The following is an 8,366-nucleotide window of genomic DNA, read 5'->3' on the forward strand; positions in this document are numbered from 1 at the left end:
TAAATACATTTAAAAAAAAAGCTCCAGCTCCAAAACAAGTAAAACAACAACAATAAAAAATAATGAGTGGACCTTAAGCAAAACTTTATACCAGTGAATTTGAAAAGGTAGATAAAATCGATTAATTCCTCTAAAATATAAATTGCCCAAATTAAAAGAAGAAAGAAAAACTGAACAGTCTTACATCTAAAAGAGAAACTGACTCAATAATTAAAAACTTTTTCACAAGAAAAGCAAAATTTCAGGACTAGATGACCTTATCAATGAATTGTACTAAAAATTGAATGATGAAATTATACCAGATCTATACAATCTCTTCTAGAGAACAGAAAACAATAGACTACATCTGTATTTCTTTTAAGAGAACAGTGTAACTTGATATTAACTCTGACAAAGACATTACAATAAAGGAAAACTATAAAACAATACCCCTTATAAAATAAATGCAAAAATACTCCACAAAAATGGTAATCCAAATAAAGTTACATTTAAAAACAATAGAAATCATAAAAAATTGAGGTTATGCTATGACTGCATATGTTGGTCAATGTAATTCATCACATTAATGGAAAGAAAGAGATGAATCAATATCATCATCCCGTGGTTCAGTTGCTAAATCATGTCCAACTCTTTGAGACCCTATGGACCATCACCTGTCAGGCTCCTCTGTCCATGGGATTCTCCAGGCAAGAATACTGGAGTGGGCAGCCATTTCCTTCTCCAGGGGATCTGCCTGACCCAGGGATCAAACTCAGATCTCATGCATTGCAGGCAAATTCTTTTACTGACTGAACCTCCAGGGAAGCCCAATCATCATCCTAGTAAGTGCAGAAAGTGTATATAAAAATTAAAAAAAAAAGCAGAAAAACACACCTCCCAGCAGTCTGGTAATAGAAGGTTATATCCATATCTAATAAGTAGCATCTGTATATACATTCATCATAAATCAAACTTAATTATAAAAAGTTAACAATCTTGCTCCTTTGAAATCCAGAGGAAACAAGGATCACTTGAATTTGATATTGTTCTTGAGGCCCTTACTAATGCAATATGGCAAGAGAAAGAAATAAAATACATTTATAAATAAAATATATCTTATAAAATATGAGAATTAGAAGACATTATTTATATACATATGCTTAGTAAGTAGAAAAGATGAATCTACAAATAAGTTATTAGAATTTATGTGTACTTAGTAGGAATGCTGAATAAAAAGTCAATTGCATGACAATAAATCAGCAAAAGCTTAGTAAGAAAAATACTATAAACTTATTACAGTACAGTATTATGTTAGTTGGGTACCTAGACTAACTTTGTTGGACTTAACAAACAAATTAGACGTATAAACATGCTCTTGGAACGGAACTCATTCATATGTAGGGGATATACTGGACCAAGTTCTCTTCATCAGTAAGAGTGAAATGGCAGGTCACAAAACAGCAGATGATGTTTGCAACATATGAAAACAAAATAGCACTCAGAATATATAAATAGCTTTTACAAATCAATGGAAAGACAACCAAATAGATAAATAAGCAAGTTACATGAAAAAAGTCACCAAAAAAAAAATCACATGAATATTCAAATGGCCAAGAAACCTTATTAATCTGCAAGGAGATGAAAATGAAAACCCCAATGTGACATGAATATATACCTACATGAATTTTGAAATTATAAAGACTCAAAAGTGAAAAGGATGTGGAGCAACTGGAACTCTGGTGGTGATGCAAATCAATTCAACCACTTTGGAAAAAAGATGGAATTACCTAGTAAATTTGAAGAGTAACATATCATAAAACACAACATTTTCATTCTTTGTGATGTACCCTAATGCTGATTCATGCCTATTATATGTCAGGAACTCTCCCAGGAGTTTTGTAAACCTTAATTTTAATACTTCCTATGAACCTATGAACTCTAATACTTCCTATGCTCCTTCATAGGAACCGTGAATCAGTCCTACGGTATTATTTTTCCCATATTTGGAGCAACTAATAACTAGCTTAAAGTCACATTGCTAGCAGCAATAGAGGGGAGATTCCAACTTAAATCAATCCAAATTCAGACCTCAAGAATGAGCATATAATTCACTCAATTGGTATGTATGTAATTATATGAAATAGTCACTGTCCTAACATACTATATGTATCTCTCTGTCTTTTCTAAAGCATCAGCAGCTGCAGATATGAGAACTGCTTCTTGGTCTTCAAGTGAAATAGACAAGTGGAGCCAAGGAGTTGATGTCTTTCTGATCAGCCCTCAGCAATGTAATGGATGTTGGAGAATAAATATTATCTTTTCTTCATCTGGAGTAGATCACTTTAAGTTTGTTCCACATTATCTCCCTGAAGTCTTCAACAAAACCGAGTCCTGGCCTCCTGCTTTTCTCCCATCCCTGTCTCACTTCCACTCTCCTACCAGGCCTAACTGGGATCAGCTTCCAAATAACCCACTTGCCCTGGAGTTCTTCTCTCCAAGTCTGTGTTGGAACAACTCAAGAAGCCAACTTTACATAAAGATAGTAACCAAGTTCTTATATGGCAGCATTAAATATCTTAAATCGCTGTGAATCATTTGATGTTGATATCATACGTGCTTGTGTCTGTGCTAAGTTGCTCCAGTGTGTCTGACTCTGTGACCCTTTGGACCATAGCCCACCCGACTCCTCTGTCTATGGAATTCTCTGGGAATGAATACTGGAGTGGGTTGCCATTTCCTCCTCCAGGGGATCTTCTAGACCCAGGAATCGAACCTGCCTCTCTTACATCTCCTGCACTAGCAAGTAAGTTCTTTACCACTAGTGCCACCTGGGAAGCACTTAATGATATCAGGAACCACATTATTCATTATGCATTGAAGGAATCAATCATTAATTAAATTATCTCCCTTCTTTCCTAAACTATTCCTCCGGAAGTTTGCCAAATGTCTAAAATTTATACTACTAAAATGTATTATTTTGGCATTAAAGGGATAGTTTTCAAATTACTGAAAGTAGCACAGATCTTATAGAAGAAAGTAATACAACTTTGTAAAACAACTATACTCCAGCTTTTTTTAAAAAGTAACACTGATCTTTTTTAATTAAGCAGAACCCCTATATATAATTAAGAGAAAACTCATGATTCTCTCTTGAAAAAGAATATGGGGGTTTCTGGATTTCATGCACTGGACTTTCATTCCCTTAATATCCCTCTAGAGAACCTGTAAACTCTAGTATATAAAGTCAGAATAGCTCTGAGCTTTGGAATTAAATTCCCAAGAAAAATTTTTTTCATGTCATGTCATTTTTTCGTGTCACTTGTTAAATGCAAAATTCCATAGAAAGAGGAGAGAACTTTGACTGCTGGGTTGATGGAATTTAACCAGAAGCTTTGTTCTTCCTCTGTAATAAATAATACTGCAGAATCATTAACCAGTTACAGATAAAAAAACAAACAACAAAGAAGTGGCTCAGACTGGTGAAGAATCTACTGCAATGCAAGAGACCCATGTTGGATCCCTGGTCAAGAAGATCCTTTGGAAAAAGCAATGGCTACCCAGTCCAGTATTCTTGCCTGGAGAATCCCATGGACAGAGGAGCCTGATGGGTTACAGTCCATGGGGTCACAAAGACTTGGACATGACTGGGTGACTAAGAGGGTTAGAAACATGCCCCAAAAAACACAGGTGATAATGCAGGAGCTGAGATTTGTTTCTATTGTTTGTCATTTCAAAGTTCATGTATTTTATATAATTCACTACAAGAAAGCCAACTATTAGTGAAACCATGGGGAAAAACCAGCAGAGTTACCTTTTTTATTAGAGTAATTGAGCAAATTACTCTATTCTGGAGAAATAACTCCAGAAAGAATGAAGAGATGGAACCAAAGCAAAAACAACACCCAGTTGTTGATTGGACTGGTGAGAGAAGCAAGGTCCAATGCTGTAAAGAGCAATATTGCATAGGAACCTGGAATGTTAGGTCCATGAATCAAGGCAAATTGGAAGTGGTCAAACAGGAGATGGCAAGAGTGAACATTGACATTCTAGGAATCAGCGAACTAAGATGGACTGGAATGGGTGAATTTAACTCAGATGACCATTATATCTACTACTGTGGGCAGGAATCCCTTAGAGGAAATGGAGTAGCCATCATAGTCAACAAAAGAGTCTGAAATGCAGTACTTGGATGCAATCTCAAAAACGACAGAATGATCTCTGTTTGCTTCCAATGCAAACGATTCAATATCATGGTAATCCAAGTCTATGCCCTGACCAGTAAGGCTGAAGAAGTTGAAGTTGAACGGTTTTATGAAGACCTACAAGACCTTTTAGAGCTAACACATCAAAAAGATGTCATTTTCATTATAGGGGACTGGAATGCAAAAGTAGGAGGTCAAGAAACACCTGGAGTAACAGATAAATTTTGCCTTGGAGTACAGAATGAAGCAGGGCAAAGGCTAACAGAGTTCTGCCAAGAGAACGCACTGGTCATAGCAAACACCCTCTTCCAACAACACAAGAGAAGACTGGTGGCTCAGACTGTAAAGTGTCTGCCCGCAATGCGGGAGACCGGGGTTTGATTCCTGGGTCGGGAAGATCCCCTGGAGAAGGAAATGGCAATCCACTCGAGCACTCTTGCCTGGAAAATCCCATGGACAGAGGAGCCTGATAGGCTACAGTCCGTGGGGTCGCAAACAGTCGGACATGACTGAGTGACTTCACTTTCACTTTCTTTCACTTTATGGACATCACCATATGGTCAACACCGAAATCAGATTGATTATATTCTTTGCAGCCAAAGATGGAGAAATCCTATACAGTTAGCAAAAACAAGACCTTGATCTGACTGTGGATCAGATCATGACTCCTTATTGCCAAATTAAGACATAAATTGAAGAAAGTATGGAAAACCACTAGACCTTTCAGGTATGACCTAAATCAAATCCCTTATGATTATACAGTGGAAGTGAGAAATAGATTTAAGGGACTAGATCTGATAGACAGAGTACCTGATGAACTATGGATGGAGGTTCATGACATTGTACAGGAGACAGGGAGCAAGACCATCCCCAAGAAAAAGAAACGCAAAAAAGCAAAATAGCTGTCTGAGGAGGCCTTACAAATAGCTGTGAAAAGAAGAGAAGTGAAAAGCAAAGGAGAAAAGGAAAAATATACCCATTTGAATGCAGTGTTCCAAAGAATAGCAAGGAGAAATAAGAAAGCCTTCCTCAGCGATCAATGCAAAGAAATATAGGAAACAACAGAATGGGAAAGACTAGAGATCTCTTCAAGAAAATTAGAGATACCAAGGGAACATTTCATGCACAGATGGTCTCAATATAGGACAGAAATGGTATGGACCTAACAGAAGCAGAAGATATTAAGAAGTGGTGGCAAGAATCCATAGAAGAACTGTATAAAAAAGATCTTCACGAGCCAGATAATCATGAAGGTGTGATCACTCACCTAGAGCCAGACATCTTGGAATGTGAAGTTAAGTGGGCCATAGGAAGCATCACTATGAACAAAGCTAGTGGAGGTGATTGAATTCCAGTGGAACTATTTCAAATCCTGAAAGATGATGCTGTGAAAGTGCTGCACTCAATATGTCAGCAAATTTGGAAAACTCAGCAGTGGCCACAGGACTGGAAAAGGTCAGTTTTCATTCCAATCCCAAAGAAAGGTAATGCCAAAGAAAGCTCAAACTACCACACAATTACACACATCTCACATGCTAGTAAAGTAATGCTCAAAACTCTCCAAGCCAGGCCTCAGCAATACGTGAACCATGAACTTCCAGATGTTCAAGCTGGTTTTAGAAAAGGCAGAGGAACCAGAGATCAAATTGCCAACAGCTGCTGGATCATCAAAAAAGCAAGAGAGTTCTAGAAAAACATCTATTTCTGCTTTATTGATTATGCTAAAACCTTTGACTGTGTGGATCACAATAAACTGTGGAAAATTCTGAAAGAGATGGGAATACCAGACCACCTGACCTGCCTCTTGAGAAACCTGTATACAGGTCAGGAAGCAACAGTAAGAACTGGACATGGAACAACAGATAGGTTCCAAATAGGTAAAGGAGGATGTCAAGGCTGTATATTGTCACCCTGCTTATTTAGCTTATATGCAGAGTACGTCATGAGAAATGCTGGGCTGGATGAAGCACAAGTTGGAATCAAGATTGCTGGGTGAAATATCAATAACCTCAGATATGCAGATGACACCACCCTTATGGCAGAAAGTGAAGCACTAAGGTGCCTCTTGATGAGAGTGAAAGAAAAGAGTGAAAAAGTTGGCTTAAAACTCAACATTCAGAAAACTAAGATCATGGCATCTGGTCCCATCACTTCATGGCAGATAGATGGGGCAACAGTGGAAACAGTGGCTGACTTTATTTTTCTGGGGTCCAAAATCACTGCCTATGGTGACTGCAGCCATGAAATTAAAAGACGCTTGCTTCTTGGAAGGAAAATTATGACCAACCTAGACAGCATATTAAAAAGCAGAGAGGAAAAAAAAAAAGCAGAGACATTACTTTGTCAACCAAGGTCCATCTAATCAAGGCTATGGTTTTTCCAGTAGTCATGTATGGATGTGAGAGTTGGACTATAAAGAAAGCTGAGCACCGAAGAATTGATGCTTTTGAACTGCAGCATTGGAGAAGACTCTTGAGAGTCCCTTGGACTGCAAGGAGATTCAACCAGTCCATCCTAAAGGATATTAGTCCTGGGTGTTCATTGGAAGGACTGATGTTGAAGCTGAAACTCCAATACTTTGGCCACCTAATGCAGAGAGCTGACTCATTTGAAAAGACCCTGATACTGGGAAAGATTGAGGGCAGGAGGAGAAGGGGACAACAGAGGATGAGATAGTTGGATGGGCATTACCGCCTCAATGGACATGGATTTGGGTGGACTCAGGGAGTGGGTGATGGACAGCAAGGCCTCTGTTCATGGGGTCACAAAGAATCGGACACAACTGAGCGACTGAACTGAACTGAACTGAAAACCTGAGAACTGTTTAATAGGCTGGCTGGGAAACAAAACCCAGCAAGTTATTCATATTATAGATTTTTGTTTGGCAAAGGAATATATTGATCCAGAGACAAAGAAACACATACCATACAAAAAACACAAGAGCCTTATAGGAACAGCTAGATATATGAGCATAAACACACATTTAGGGAAAGAACAAAGTAGAAGAGATGACTTAGAAGTTTTAGGTCACATGTTCATATATTTTCTGAGAGGCAGTCTTCCTTGGCAAGGTTTAAAAGCAGACACATTAAAAGAGAGATATCAGAAAATTGGAGATACAAAATGAGCCACACCAATAGAAGTGTAATGTGAAAATTTTCCAGAAGAAATGGCAATGTATCTTCGTTATGTAAGAAGGCTAGATTTTTTTTTTTAAAAAAACCAGATTATGACTACCTAAGAAAATCTTTTTACTGACTTGTTTGATCGAAAGGATGTATGTTTGATTATGAATATGACTGGATTGGTAGTTGCCTACTCTAGTGGGTGCATTCAGCAAGATCCTGCTCTGTATATAAAACATAGGAGCACATCCACATGAGGTAAGACACAATCCAAAAATCAGGTTTGCTGTCCTCTTAGGTATGTAATGCCTTAACTTATTTCTGTATTATTTTCTCACTGTTTATAAATTTATTTTGTGTTTTTTCATGCCCAGACAGTTTTATATGCACATGCCCTTGTGCATGTGTTTGCACACATGTGTGTATATACATTTATATATATATATATATAAAATGATTGAAATACATATCCTTTTCTTCCATAAAACAGACTGTATATAGACATATTAAAGATAAAAATGCACATATTTTCAATAGATAGGCTATTTTCCCTAATGTTCACATTAAATTTGTTTAATCATAAATCCTGATTAGTGGTGTTAGTATAAACTTTGAGAATATTGTTCTGTTAGAATGGAAGTGTTTGGATACCCTGTTGGAATGAACTGTAATAGTTGTCCTTTCTAACTGTCATCTAGTTTAGTGTAATAAATTAGTTATTGAGTTCTGTTATTTGAAAGCTACTGCTCTCCACATTGCAGAAATGCAGAAGTAAGGAAAAACATATAACCTGTGGGAAATGACTTTGTAATGAGTGGTTAAGAGCTCACTGAGCCTCTGGAATCAATCAGACCTGGATATGGCAGGTTACTCATTCATCCAAAACCTCAGTTCTCATCTATAAAATAGAAATAATATATGTTAATTCCTAGCATATAGTAAGCTTTCATTAAGTCTCAACTCTTGTGGCTGGTGTTCCTGTTATGATTATTACAATAAATTCACAAGTAACTACATAACTGCAGAATAAATTCTACCATGGGAGATACACTAATAAAGT

The 8,366-nt window shown here is 37.2% G+C and overlaps 1 pseudogene; it reads left to right on the top strand.

Moving 5' to 3' along the window:
• The first annotated feature begins 6,990 nt into the window (after positions 1 to 6,990).
• On the top strand, positions 6,991 to 7,563 carry LOC120859579 (annotated as a pseudogene).
• Positions 7,564 to 8,366: the final 803 nt, after the last annotated feature.

Source organism: Oryx dammah, unplaced genomic scaffold (assembly GCF_014754425.2).
Source record: "Oryx dammah isolate SB20612 unplaced genomic scaffold, SCBI_Odam_1.1 HiC_scaffold_1, whole genome shotgun sequence".
Taxonomy (NCBI): Eukaryota; Metazoa; Chordata; class Mammalia; order Artiodactyla; family Bovidae; genus Oryx; species Oryx dammah.